Below are 15,507 nucleotides of genomic sequence, written 5' to 3' on the forward strand. Positions count from 1 at the left end.
AATTATTCCTAGATGGGGAATCCCAGCTAAACAGCAGTGGTAATAGAAGCCATGTGAGCAGATGACAGAAGCAATGTTGTGTACAGGGAGAAGAGGAGGGGGCCTGCGAAAACCGAACCTTTTGGAACACCGGTCGACAGTCTGCGTGGTTCAGACACAGCCCCCCGCCCTGTCACCTGGTAGGAGCGACCTGTCAGGTAGGATGCCAACAGGGAGAGTGCAGAGCCTGTGACACCCAGACCATTGAGGGTGGTGACAAGGATCTGGTGTTTGACTGTGTAGAACGCGGCTGACAGGTCAAGAAGTATAAGCACATATGAGAGAGAGGCTGCTCTTTCTTCCTGCAGTGATTGTTACACCGCAAGGAGGGCCGTCTCTTTCGAGTGACCATCTTTAAACCCTGACTGAAGAGGGTCCAGGAGGTTGTTTTGCTGAAGGTAGTGAGAGAGTTGGTTAAAGACTGCGCACTCAAGTGTTTTTGAGAGAAAGGGTAGTAGGGAGACGGGTCTATAGTTTTTGACGTCAGATGGGTCAAGTGCTGGTCTCTTGAGCAGAAGGGTGACCCTCACAGACTTGAAGACAGATGGAAAGCAGCCTGTCTGGAGGGACGTGTTGATGAGGTGAGATAGGAAGGGGAGAGGGTCTTGTGCTATGGATTGTAAGGGGGGGACCGGGTCGAGGGAGCAGGTGGTCGGCCGGCTGAATGTTATGAGTTTGAGGACCTTGGGGGGAGAGAGAGGGCTGAAGTGGGGTTGGGTAGGCTGAGGTGGGTAAGGAGGGGATGAAGACGATGGATTGGAGGAGGGTAGTGACTGGTCCAATAGGTGGTGAGGGAGAGGAGGGGACGTTGGCTGTGGAGCTGGTAGGGTTGTGAGAGAAAGAGGATCTAATGTCATTTACTTTCTTTTCGAAGAAGTTTGTGAAATCATCGGGTAGAAGGGAAGAGGTGGGAGGGGCAGGAGGGGGTTGGAGAAGTGTAGTGGAGGTTTCAAAGAGTTTCTTGGGATTAGATGCAGAGGATTGAATTTTGGAGTGATAGAAGGTGGCTTTCGCCTTTGAGAGATAGAGGAGAAGGTGGATAGGAGCGATTGGAAGGTTTGGAGGTCATCAGGGTGTAGGGACTTCATCCATTTGCGTTCAGCCACTCTTAGGGTCCATCTGTCACAGTGTCAGATAGCCATGGAGCTGGTGGGGTTGAGCGAACAGGTCTGGAGGTGAGGGGGCAGAGTTGTTCTGTTGAGGTGGAGAGGGTGGAAATCAGTGTGTCAGTAGCTTCATCATCGGGGAGGAGGGAAAATGAATTGATTGAGGGGAGAGAAGCTGTAGTGGATGAGGCAAGATCTGTGGGATTCAGTGAACGGAGGTGTCTGCGTGTAGAGACCAGGTGGGCAGTGGGGGGAGTTGAGGGAGAGGGGGAGAGGACTAGGGTGCAGGTGATGAAATGGTGATCTGAGAGCTGTTTCTTATCAACAGGCATGACCAAGATGTTAGTAAGAGGGCAGTTTCTGGTGAAGATTAGGTCAAGCTGACGACCGACCACATGGGTGGCAGGCGAGGGAGAGAGGTGAAGGTCAAAGGAGAAACTAGCGTTCTAGCTTGTACTTTTCCCCACAGTTGAAGTCACTAAGAAGAGTAAGAGTGAAATCGTCAATGGAGAAGTGTGATATGAGTGCATCAAGTTCCTCCAGAAATACTCCAAAGGGCCTAGGTGGAAGGTACACAACTATAATAGTGAGACACACCTTCCTCCTCTCATTCTTTGACCTGCAGTAGCCCAGTTTCCATTGGTTCCCTGTAGGTCATCGGTACCAATGGCAGTCGTTGTTATCCAGGGCCTCGACTGACCTGGTTATTAATTTTGATTCGCCTGTTTGGTTTTGGCAAAAGTTTTATGCCGGATGGCCTTTCTATCTGGGCTTGGGCCCGGCTCAGGGAGACACTGGCCCGTGCCACCCTGAGGCAGCATCGGTCAACACATGGTGGTTTAATAAATAAAAAGGTTTTGATAACAGAAATGTGCAGAAAAAACACAAACAGGTCCAAGGTGAGGGACTAGACAAAATGTGCTTCAGTAGTTCCCCATGATGAAAAGAACTAATGAACTTGGTTTTCTCTTGCCTAGATGCAGGTCCCCAGGGCCACACTCTGGAGCCCTGCCTCATTATGGGGTTGCAAAGTGAGATAGTGTACAGGCTTGCACCCATGATGCCTGGCCGGACACAGGCAAAAAGATAATGTAGGCAAAGGAGTTGGGTGGACTGTGAGCTAGATGGTGGCTGAAGGCAGGAGACTAGTGGTCCAATCCTCAGCTGAAGAAGCTAACTCCAGGGACATGGAACACCACTGCTCTGGCAGATCCTGCGCTGTTGTCAACTTCTCACCTAGTGGTGAGTTGACACTGATAGTGGTGGAGGATGCAGGTCAGGCCTTTCAATTTTCCTTTATTGATCTGGTGATGTAAGGGTCTTGTGTAAAATCATTGTTTATCTTGTCTCCATAGCCTCAATTTGTGTTAGGGTTCAATAATGATATTAGACTTAATTTGGGTCACCACAAGCAAAACTGGAAAATAATAACTAAATAGTGGAATACAGTCTTAAGAAAAGGGTACTTATCTAAAAATGTCAATATTTAACAACAATTATATTTTGGATGAATAAGGTGTACCATATTTCCACGACTATAAGATGCACATAAAAGCCTTAGATTTTTCTTCAAAATGTGCGGCGCGCCCTATAGTGCAGTGCGCCGTGTGTGTTATTGTTGTAAGGCAGATGTAGTAAAGAACACCAATAGAACGTTACAGGGGGAAGTGTGGGCGTTGATTGTATATGAAAGAACAGGTATGTGCGTTATGCTGAAAATCGTTGTTTTAACAACCCTGAAAATGGCAGAGACATGCTTATGAAGCATAGTTTAAACTGAAGGCCATCAGCTACGTGGAGGAACATGGAAATCGAGCAGCCACCAGAGAATTTAAGATTAATGAATCGATTAAGGATCACTGGACATTGGTGTGAACCAGCCGTTCAAAGTAAGGCTGCGAGCAGTGTGGGAGCGATGAATGACAGATGGAGACCACAGTTTCACTAAGAGTGGAATGGATTGCGAATGGATTGTAGATGCTTGGGCTAACGTGTCTGGTGGCACTGTGGTTCCAGCTTTCGCAAAAACCGGCATCATTTCTGAGGAGCTGTAGGCACGGAAAGTGACTCCGACAGTGAAGAAAGTGAACCTGGCATGTTTGACGGAGATTTAGCGCAGCTGTTCAAATCAAAAACAGAGGATGAGGACTTCGATGGGTTTGATTGATGACGATTACTGGTATAAAAAATTTGAATAGCAAACTCAGTTTTGCTCCCGCTCTATTTTTAAATACACACACTTGTATGCTTGTGTGTTTGTTGTTGTTTTAAAGGTGACGTAGTAGAGGACACCATGAGAACGTTAAAAGGAGAAGTGTGGGCGTAGATTGTATATAAAACCCGCGCCCTATAATCAGGTGCGCCTTATGTGTCTGTTAAATACAGTAATGGCACACATCACTGAGACTGCACCTTTTAGTACGGAGCGCCTTATGGTCGTAAAAATACGGTAAATTTGAGCACTGACCCTGTCACACAGTCTTGTCACAGTATGCACACACAGAATACCAGGAAACTCCCCTTTTAAAGTATAATGAAGTTTATTTGACAACCCGAAATGTGTTTGTGGGTGAGTGTGTAAAAGGCAGCGGCCTCAGGAAAAAAAAAAAAAATCAAAAAATAGCGGCAGTTGTAGTCCGAAGGCTACCATCAGTGGCCGGAAGGCACATAGGAGTGAAGACAAAAAACTGGGATTGCTGATTTTCATCTCGGCCAGTTCACAAGCAGCTACAGTGAGACCTGAAAATTAGAGCCTTATGAAGCCATCAGAACAACAACTTGTGGATGTTGTAATATATAATATATAATATTTCTGCCACAACCCACAAGATTCATGATCAGCAGCCCATGATCCCAGCTATACACAAAATATATGAAAATAAAATCACGGTATAACAACCAAATAGTTTGAAGAAAAATTATAATAGCTGTAAAAATCATACGATCAAAAATATATATACAAATCCCTCAGTTTGCAATAAGATGTTAACATGTCAAATCAATATTGTATCTTTGATTATAAAAAATGTCAAGTGTGAGTAGTATTAATATTGAGGAATTTTCTTAAGTGTCATTTTAAAAGGCTTGTTGGCTTTCGAGTCTTTTGGCATTGCAGTCAAAATTAACTTTCTCAAGGGAGCTGAGGTACAAACAAAGATCTTTTATTATTACTGAGTTTCTTTTTGATAAATCCCTTATTTCTCTGATCTTGTGATGTGGTTTGGGCCTCAATCAAAATGTGATCCCTCAAGTGACCATTACCTGATAATGACATGAACAAAATTAAGGAAAACCACCCTTAATGAGATAATATTAGTTGAAGAACACTGTAAGAAGACACCTTTGAGCCAATGTAATTTCTAAGTAACTACACAAAAGTCTTCCTAAAATGTTCATAATTTTCATAATACCATAAATGAATGTCAACATAAAAACCAAGAATAAATGACAATCTGATTAATCTGATCACTTTTGTTTTCAGTTGTTCACGACCTGGTCATGACCTGGAAGAGCCTACAAGGAATTCAAAGATTCATCCGTTTAGAAAAGCATCAGGTCTGTATTTACCAGTATATTTGAAGTGAAATATCCATCCACCCATCTATCTACCAACGCTTATCCAGTCTTCCCTGCCACATGGTCCAGGTCTTCTGGGGGGACCCCAAGGCATTCCCAGGCCAGCCTAGAGACATAGTCTCTCCAGCATGACCTGATCTTCCCTGTAGCCTCCTCCCAGATGGACATGGCCGGAATACCTCAGTCACCCAGTCTGAATCCTCTCTATGGGGAGGAACAGGGACTCTACACCAAGCTCCTCCTGGACAACACAACTTCTCAACCTATCTCTAAGGGAGAGGCCGGCCACCCAGCAGAGAAAACTGATTTTGGGCGCTTGTATCTGCAATCTCGTTCTTTCGGTCACTACCCAATTCCCATGGCTCAGCTTCATCATGACAGATCGGTACAGAGTCTGCATCACTGCAGATGCTGCACCAATTTGCCTGTCAATCGGCCGCTCTATCCTTCCCTCACTTGTGAACAAGACCCCAAGATATTTGAACTCCTCCTCTTGGGGCAGGACCTCAACCCTGACCTGAAGTAGGCACTCCGCCCGTGTCTGGTTGAGCACCATGGTCTCAGATTTGGAGGTGCCGATCCCCATCCCAGCCGCTTCACACTCTGCTGCGAACCAGTAATGCGGACCAAGTTCCAACATCAATCAACAGCCCATATAATGGGGTTTGATACCCCATACTCCCAGACCACCCCCACAGGATTGCCCGTGGAACAATCCTGTCCAGATCCAAAAAACACATATAGACTGGTTGGGGAAACTCCCATGTCTCCTCGAGAACCCTGTTGAGGGTATAGAGCCAGTCCACAACCAGGACAAAAATCGACAGTGCTCCTCCGAGATCCGAGATTCAACGACGCAGTGGACCCTCTTCTCCAGCACAGCTGAATAAGCCTTAGCAGAGAGGATGAGGAGTGTGATCCCCCTGTATTTGGAGCGCACCCTCCAATCCCCCTTTATAAAAAGGGGGATCACCACCCCGGTCTACTGGTCCAGCAGCACTCTCCCCAACATCCACACAATGCTGCAGAGGTGTGTCAGCCTGGACAGCCCTCTAGAGCCTTGAGGAACCCATGGTAGCCCAGAATCACCCCAAGGTTCCCACTACTGAAGAGCTTTTTGACTGCTCCAGCAACTTCAGCCTGGAATTAAGTGTGTCTGCTCCAGAGTACCCCGGCCCTGCTTCCTTGCTGCATTTCGACGGGGATGAGGAGGTCTCAGAAGTATTCTTGCCACCGATCTACAATGTCTTGAGTTGAAGTCAGCAGCACCCTGCTCCCATTGTACACCGTGTTGACGGAGCACTGCTTTCTCCTCCTGAGTTGCCAGATGGTGGACCAGAATCTCCTTGATGCCCATCAGAAGTCGTTCTCCATGATTTCCCCACGCCCGAAATTTTGCCTCGGTGACCACCAAAGCTGTATGCCGCTTGGTTTCCCGTTAACTGTCAGCTGCGTCCTGAGCCCCACGGGCCAGGACCACCGATAGGAATCCTTCTTCATTTTGACGGCATCTCTCATCGCTGGGTTCCACCTGCGGGTTCGAGGGTTGTCGCCTGGACAGGCACCGACCACCGTATGGCTGCAGCTCCAGTCTGCTCCCTTGACAATGGAAGCACGGAACATGGCCACTTCAAATAGAATGTCCCCTGCCTCCCTCGGGACGTTGCTGTAGTTCCACCAGAGGTGGGAGTTGAAACTCCTTCTGACAGGGGACTCTGCCAGACATTCCCAGCAGACCCTCGTGTTAAGTTTGGGTCTGCCAGGTCTGACTAGCATCCTCCGCCACCATCAGAGTCAGCTAACCACCAGATGGTGATCAGTTGACAGCTCCACCCCTCTCTTCACCCAAGTGTTCAGGACATGCAGACATGAGTGTCCAGGCTGCAAGGTACGTTGGTGCCAAGTGCACATATGGACACCTTTATGCATGAACATGGTGTTTGTTATGGACAATCCATATTGAGCGCAGAAGTCCAATAACAACACATCACTCAGGCTCAGATCAGGGGCCCATTCATCCCAATCACGCCCTTTCAAGTCGTAGTGTCGTTGTCCATGTGAGTGTGAAGTCCCCCGTAGAACGAGGGGGAACGAGGTAGGGGCACTCTCTGCCAGCCCCTCTAGGGAAGGGTGGGTAAAATGAACTGCTGTTGTGTGCATAGCCACAAACAACAGAACCTGTCCCCCTACTTGAAGGAAGAGGGAGGCTACCCTCTCGTCCACTGGGTTTGAACCCCAACGTACAGGTACCGAAACGAGGGGCAATCAAGATGCCCATACCTGCCCCTCTCCCCCGGGGAAACTCCAGAATAAAAAGGAGTCCAGCCCCTCTCAAGAGGCCTAATTCCAGATGCCACACTGTGCATCAAGGTGAGTCCAACTAAATCTAGCCATAATCTCTCAGCCTCATGCACCAGCTTGGGCTCCTTCCCCACCAGAGAGGTGACAGTCTATGTCCCAAAAGCCAACTTCTGCAGCCGAGGGTCAGACCACCAAGGTCCCCTGCTCTGGCCACCGTTGGGTCACACTGCACCCAACCCCCTTGGCCCGTCCTGTTGGTGGTGAGCCCAGGGGAAGAGAGATCTATGACATTCCTTTGAGCTGTGCCTGGCCGGGCCAGGCACTCACCACGAGCCCTGCCCTGAGGCCTGGCTCCAGGGGGGACCCTGGTGACCCGCATCTGGGCAGGGGAAAGCTGGGTTCAATGATATTGTTCTTCATGGGGGTCTTCTGAGCCGCTCTTTGTCTAATCCCTACTCTGAGACCTGTTTGCCCAAGGTGACCCCTCCAGGGGTATAAAGCCCCTGGCAACAAGTGAAGTTAATTATAATCTACACTAAACTTGATATCCAAAATGATATTCTGGTACTTGCTAATAATTAATATAATATCTTGCTCACCTCTTTTGTTGTTTCTCATGATGTAATACCATGCAAGACAGTTCTAGATGAGAAACGACCCCCTGGTTTAGCAGCTTATCAGGTGGCAATGTCAACTGAATTTTTTCTGCTTGAATAAAATAGCGACATATGTCAAAGTTCTCCAGCTGAAACTAATGTAAAGAATCTTGCTGGGGGAGGAGGGGGAGGGCACTGAAATTACTGAGGATGGGGGGCCGTGACGATATCACTGACACCTGATGATGATTGTGAGAAACACACATCAGACAACCAGTTGACCATACAACCAGAGAAACGCTCCGATGAGGACATGTCAAGGCTCAGCCCCTCAGCTGATGATGAAGACTCTGGGCCCTGACGGAAACTCTCTTTCACCTTGTTCATTAGACCCTGTTTTTCCTCTGTCCTTTGTGTCCCTCATCCTTCCACTGTCTGTCATTTGCTGGTGCCTCTTCTGCTGGTTGGCACAGCTGATTGGTTAGCTGTTCCATTTTTATCTGCAATTCATTGCACTACACTTCCTCTATATTCTCAGGGCAGTTTTTTGTTGTAGTTATGAATTTGATGAAACAGACGACCCACTGACCTGCAGCTCTTTGAATAAATGCATGGCCACGCTCACCATGATGACCAGGAAGGCGCCCAGCAAGTCGACCACATTCGCAGATGGCATGCTGCTTCACTTCTGGAAGAGGGTGACTGAGGTGGTTGAGAACCACAGATGTGAAGGGGGCATAGTAGATGTGCCAGACAACCACCGTGTTGAATGAGTCCAGGGACTTGTTTGGGTAGTTGACCTGAAGGGAGGTAGGGGGGGAATAAACATCCATTACATAATGATAATGAATATTGATGAACATCACAATCAAACCTTTGATGTAAATATGAAAACAAGAATCCCTTTTTTGTCTAGAGTCACTCAACAGATCAGACCTACAGCAGTTACACAAGAAGGAATAAAAAGCCATGAGACAAACATTATTGTAATGTTCTAACATACTGTACAACTCATGGGTCATTGATGGAAGATATAATTTAATGGATTAAATAAAGCCAACAGAAGGAGGCACAGCATTAACTTTTTTTGGGGTTAAATATAATTTTAAGACATGTTGCAACAGCAGTCTTGCTTGCGTTATTGTGGATATGCGTGTAAGCAGAAGGACCAAGGCCTGAGGATGAATGAGCACAGAAACTTCATGAAACACAAGAGAAACATGAGACATGATTTTAATGTTCAATCTGTCAATCCAAGGTCTGTATCTTACAAAGTACTTTTATTCAGAGCAATTCTTGTGTGTCTGAACCTGGCAATAGCAAGGCGAACAGTATCAGTAAAAGCTGTCTCATCAGAAGGGAGATGAGAGGGCTGAAGCGCCAGTATAAGGAGGCAGGAGAGGAGGAGCGATCTGGCCTAACCCAATTGATGGCCATCCACCGGAAGAGGATAAGGGTCCGACGCCGAGCAGAGTGGCATCGGAGGCGGCGACGTGAGAGGGCTCGTAAACGAACGGGCTTTATCGAGAACCCCTCCAAGTTCACAAAAGACCTACTATGCCAGAAACACAGTGGCAAACTTACCTCTTCAAGGGAAGACATCGATCGAGACCTCTCACAGATGTTCGGCGACCCCAGAAGAGAAATGGAGCTGGGAGACTGCAACATCCTCATTGATCCCCCTGAACCAGAGGTGCAGTTTGACATGTTGCAGCTGAGGCTAATGGAAATCAAGGAGGTTGTCCATAAAGCCAGAGCATGCTCTGCTCCAGGACCAAGCGGTACTTCGTACAAAGTGTACAAAAACTGTCCCAAACTGCTTATGCGTCTGTGGAAAATTCTGAGAGTCTTCTGGAGAAAGGGGAAGATACCAGAGCAATGGCGATGGGCCGAAGGAGTATGGATTCCGAAGGAAGAAGGCTCCACCCGGTTTGATCAGTTCCACATCATCTCCCTCCTATACGTTGAATCAAAGATCTTCTTCAGTACTATCGCCAAGAGACTGGGCTCATACCTGGCTAGAAACACCTACATCGACACATCAGTTCAGAAAGGTAGCGTGTCAGGAATGCCAGGCTGTGTGGAGCATACAGGGGTAGTGACACAGCTAATCCGGGAGGCTAGAGAGCTGAGGGGCAATTTGACAGTGTTATGGCTCGACCTGGCCAATGCATTTGGCTCCATACCCCATAAGTTAGTCCAGCTCACTCTGGCGAAACATCATGTGCCGAGCAGATGTAGAGACCTCATCGCTGACTACTACAACAACTTCAGCATGAGGGTTTCTTCAGGAGCAATTTCATCCAGCTGGCACAAGGTGGAGATTGGCATCATCACAGGTTGTACCATCTCTGTGACGCTATTCTCCCTGGCCATGAATATGCTCACAAAGTCTGCTGAGCCAGAGTGCAGAGGGCCCCTGATGAGCTCTGGACAACGACAGCCACCCATTAGGGCATTTATGGATGACCTAACAGTTACCACAGAATCAGTTCCGGGATGTCGGTGGATTCTGAAGGGGCTGGAGAAGGTGATGGTGTGGGCCCGGATGAGCTTCAAACCTGCCAAATCTAGGTCAATGGTGCTCAGGAAAGGGAAGGTAGAAGACAAGTTTCGCTTCAACATCGCAGGTGCAGCTATCCCTACAATCTCAGAGAGACCAGTCAAGAGTCTGGGCAAGATGTTTGACAGCTCTCTCAAAGATGCAACATCCATAAAGACAGCTTGCGTTGAGTTGGATGTCTGGTTGAAGTCTGTGGACAAGTCCGGTCTACCTGGAAAATTCAAGGCTTGGGTCTACCAGCACGGCATCCTCCCCAGGATCCTGTGGCCGCTCCTCATCGATGCTGTCCCACTCTCCACAGTAGAAACCCTGGAGAGGAAAGTCAGTAGCCACCTCTGAAGATGGCTGGGGTTACCAAAGAGCCTGAGCAGCATTGCTCTCTATGGGCGCAACAACAAACTGCAGCTGCCCTTCAAGTCCTTGGAGGAGGAGTTCAAGGTAGCCAGAGCCAGAGAGGTGGTGCTGTACAGGGATTCGAGCAATCCAAAGGTGGCTAATGCTGGAATCCAGGTAAGGACAGGCAGGAAGTGGAAGGTAGAAGAGGCTGTACAAACAGCTGAAGCTAGGCTGCGCCATAGGACTCTGGTGGGAGTCGTCACACGGGGCCGAGCTGGCCTAGGTTCCTTCCCAACCCCCCAAATGAACACCAGGGGGAAGGAGAGGAGGCGCCTGGTCCAAGAGGAGGTGAGAGCGTCTGTGGAGGAATCGAGATCTTGAAAGGCGGTGGGCATGAGACAGCAGGGAGCCTGGACAAGATGGGAAAATGCGCTTGAGAGGAAAGTTACCTGGACGGAGATCTGGGAAGCTGAGCCCCATCGCATCAAATTTCTTGTCCAGGCAGTGTATGATGTGCTGCCCAGTCCATCGAACCTGCATACTTGGGGCTTAGCGGAGTCGCCAGCCTGCCCATTGTGTTCTAAGAGAGGCACCTTAGAACACGTCCTAAGCTGCTGCACCACAGCATTAGGAGAAGGGCGCTACCGATGGAGGCATGACCAAGTCCTGAAGACCATCGCTGAGGCACTCAGCACAGGGTTGGTTTGGGCAAAGCCAAGAACTCCATTGGCTTTGTCAGGGGTGGGGAGCAGGCGGCCACAGCCAAAAGAACACCAGCAGGCATCCTGACATCTGCAAGAGACTGGCAGCTGCTAGTGGACCTTGGAAAACAGCTTAAGTTCCCTAGCCATATTGCAACCACCACCCTCCATCCTGACATTGTCCTTGTATCAGAGGCCACCACTCAAGTGATAATGCTGGAGTTGACCGTCCTGTGGGAAGACCGCCTGGAAGAGGCTTTTGAGAGGAAGCTCTCCAAGTACACAGGACTGGTCAGGGAGTGCCAGCAAGCAGGATGGAGGGCAAAATGCCTTCCAGTGGAAGTGGGCTGCAGGGGCTTTGTGGCCCGGTCCTATGCCAGTGCTCTGGGTTGTCTGGGCATTGTTGGGCGGCATAAGAGAAGAGCCATCCGCAATACCACCGAAGCGGCTGAGAGGGCCTCAGAGGAGAGCCATGGAGTCATGGCAGCTAGCGTGCCAACTGGAGACAAGCCGGGGTCTGATCAGCCCTGGCTGGGTCACCTGGATGAGGGTGTATGATGTTTAAAGACCCGAAACACCCAATAATCCCAGGAACATCACTGAGGATGTGTCCAGGTGCATTAGTATATGTATCTACACAGTATCAGTGAACAGATGCGGATGTAAAATAGGATGTTTTTATGCAAAACTCACGGTGAGAAATAGAGGATGAACAGGAAACAGGGCTCCTGGTTTCACGTCCAGTGTGCTTCTACCTGAGACCCAAACCAGGACAAGGACACAAACCCGGGATAAATGGAGGCCTCCACTTGGAAACATTGTCAGACAACCTTTTGAAAACTTAGCATGTCCAGTCGAGTCAGATTTATTCATATAGCTAAATCACAATAAGACAGTTGATTCATGACACTTTACATGTAAACCAGATTTGCACCAACTTAAATGAATTACAGACACTCAAAATTCCCCAATGACAAGGCACTTGATGAGGGTGGCAAAAAAAATTGCCTTTTACCAAAACCTTGGCCAGATTTACAAGTGTGTATCAACAAAAGACCAACCTGGCTCTAGCAGCATGCTAGTCATTTCTTGCAGGGATGTAACTTCCTCTTTTGGCGCATGGATGACCAGCAGGGTGCTACTCAGCACACAGAGCAAGCAGCCAATCTGCTGCATGGGGTTCAGCATTACCCTCAACAGGTAGAATGACAGAACTGTACTGCTGGGGGGGGGGGGTGTTGTTGAGCAAGACACTGAACCCCTAACTGAACCCCTGTCGCTGGTCGAAGGCAGCCTACTGCTCATGGTTCATCCATGATGGTTAAATTGCAGAGAACAAATTTGCCCATGGAGATTAATAAAGGACAAAATATTATTATCAAATACACAAGAATGATGATAAGCAAGAATGATTTTCTTATATGACTGTAGGACATCAGACTTTTTGATTCAGTGTTACAGTCACAGACAGTTACACACACACATACATATATGTATGATAAAATCGAAATGATAGTTTTTCAAATGATCTACGGCCCAACAGGTCATGTAAAGCCTGTTAGACTTTAATTCTGCCTGCCAAACCTGTCTGAATTACATTATTAAATTATATTTTTACACCTTGCTCATTTTGCCTTCTCCTTACAATGCCAGCATTTCCCCAATAGACTGTGTATTCCAGGGGTGTGATGTATTACTCTACTTCACTTTTTTGCTTTGCCCTATGAGACACTCTGTAAAAATGATCAGACCAAGGAAAAGAAAGGTATTTAGTGATTGCCATGTGTTGACAACAGAATATTTTTTTCACCAATGTCAAATCAATGTATGTCTGATATTCCAAGAAACTATTGTGGTTTTAAAAGACTACATCAGCCGTCATGTTATCACAAAGCATGCTAACAATGCCTGCACATGGGAAAGGCAGCTACTTCTAGCTAATTTACTGCTAATTTACTGATTCAGGAAAAAAAAAAAAAAAAAAAAAAAAACACCACCAAGCTGCAAGTGAAGCATCAAATAACAAGGCATTTAAATTAGCAAGGGCTAGTAAAGTTTTCTAAGAAGGCAGGTTTTTTGAAGACTGCATGATAAAGAATGTTGGTCTGTTGTTTCTGGAGAACAAAGGCACATTTAAAAAAAATCTGTTTCTCACTAGAACTGGATGAAAGTAACAATATAAAAGACAATGTTCAGCTCCTACTAGTTATCAATGGAACTAATGACAGTTGTAACATAAAAGAAGGTGTTTGACCATGGAGTTCCTGAAAGGATAAAATGCAGGGAGAGGACTCAGAGGTAAATCTCAAAAAAATGTAATATAATGAAAAAGTTAAATATTTTATGTTATTCAATTTAGAAAGTGAAACCCATACATTATACAGCTATACAGCTCAGGAAGTTCCCCAACAAAGAAGCCCTGGTTGAACAATCAGGTACACCACCTCCTGCATGCATGCTCTCTCGCATTTAGAGTCAGAGTACAAAGCTGCGAAGTATTGGACTGAGGAAAGCCATCAGGACAGCCAACTGGCAGTACTGAGAGAAGCTGGATGGCTTTCAAAATTGCTGACCCAGGAGGGATGTGGCAAGATCTGCAGCACAGCAAGAATTACAAGTTCCCACCAGCATCAGCAGACAGTTTGTCAGATGATCTCAACACCTTCTACGCCTGCTTCAAAACCTCCAACGAGAGCATAGGGGGGAGACAAACACACACCAAACAGCCAGATCAGGTACACAACACACAGAGAAGGATCAATCTAAATAACATCCCTGGGTGGGCCGTCAGAGCATGTCCCAATGAGCAAGATGATGTTGTCACTACCATCTTCAACCACTCCCTCAGCCAGAGCTCCGTTCCCCCTGTTTACTGAATACAGCCATTGTCCTACTACCTGAGAAGAGCCCACTAACTTGCCTGAATGATTACATGCCAGTAGCAATCACTTCAATCATTATCAAGTATTTTATGAGAGTGGTGCTGGCCCACATACAGAGCACCACTGCAGACCCCCTGGTCCCCCTGTAGTTTGCATGCTAGCCCATCTCAGATGCAGCTCTCCATTTCTTCACCTCCCATGTAGAAAACAAAGACTCCAACATCAGGATGTTCTTTCCAAAGCCTTGAACATGGTCATCCCCCACAAATGCACCAACAGAATATCTATCTTCGACCTGCACCCCACCCTCTTTACTTACAGACTGTGGTCTGTCACCATCAGTAAAAGGATTTTAGCCAGCATTATTACAAAAACAGGCACTTCTAAGGGATGTGTCCTCAGCTCCACCCCCTACATGCTGTTCACCCACAACTGTGTTGCCTCCCACAAGGACATCATCATAAAGTATGTGGATGACACTGAAATGATAGGATGCATCACTGGCAGAGACGGAATAGCCTACAGGATAGAGCTGTCCATTTTGGTGTCTTGGTATGAGGACAGCAACCTGACTCACAATATGGAGATGATAGTGAACATGAGGAAATCTGAAAGCCTAAAGTAGAAAAGGTGAGCAGTTATAAATACACATGAGCAAGGACCTGGTCATTCAGCATCACACTGTCAGATAACAAGGCTCAACAGCGATTTTTTTCCTATTTAGGAGACTGAGGAAATTCTGCATGTCAAATAACATCAGCAACTTCTGCAGCTGCATTGTTGAGTGCATCTTAACCAGCTGTATCACCGTATGGTACAGCAGCAACACTGCTTTTTTACGCAAATGACAGAAATGACACTTGCTGCATGTCTGCACTAAGTGGGGAAGTCTCCAGAGAGGATTACTGGAACCTCACTGCCTTCCCCATAGCATCTACTACCTCAGAGTCCAGAGGAGACCTTTAGTTTTTACTTTTCATTCTGCACTACACTGAATTCACACACTCAAAGCTGAACACAGCTCTTTCCATTCAACCCTACACTTTACATTTCAATCCACACTTTTTTAATTTGCACAGCCATGTATATTTGAACTATGACAGAAAAAGGTAGAGAGTTGGTCAACATGATGAGGAGAAGGAAAGTGGATATACTGTGTGTCCAGGAGACCAGGTGGATAGGTAGTAAGGTTAGAAGCTTAAGAGCAGGCTTTAAGTTGTACTATCATGGTACTGACAATAAAAGAAATGGAGTAGGAGTTATCTTGAAGGAGGAGTTTATTAGGAATGTTCTGGAGGGGAAAAGAATGTCAGATGTCAATGTATGATGTGAGTTTGAGGAGAAGGAAAAGTTCTGGAATAAGCTAGATGAAGTGATGCAGAATAACCCCAGAGATGAGAGAATAGT

General features: G+C 47.0%; 1 long non-coding RNA gene and 1 pseudogene across 1 annotated transcript; both read left to right on the forward strand.

Moving 5' to 3' along the window:
• The first annotated feature begins 84 nt into the window (after positions 1–84).
• LOC147226187 (uncharacterized) lies at positions 85–7,744 on the forward strand. The gene is made up of 3 exons (XR_015107202.1): positions 85–197; positions 4,627–4,700; positions 4,791–7,744. It is a non-coding gene; the product is annotated as an uncharacterized LOC147226187 (long non-coding RNA).
• Positions 7,745–8,799: 1,055 nt separating this feature from the next.
• LOC147226188 (uncharacterized) lies at positions 8,800–14,725 on the forward strand (annotated as a pseudogene).
• The last annotated feature ends 782 nt before the right edge of the window (positions 14,726–15,507 follow it).

Source organism: Fistularia commersonii, chromosome 15 (assembly GCF_037954325.1).
Source record: "Fistularia commersonii isolate RoL2024-O1a breed Wild chromosome 15, RoL_Fcom_v1.0, whole genome shotgun sequence".
Lineage (NCBI taxonomy): Eukaryota > Metazoa > Chordata > Actinopteri > Syngnathiformes > Fistulariidae > Fistularia > Fistularia commersonii.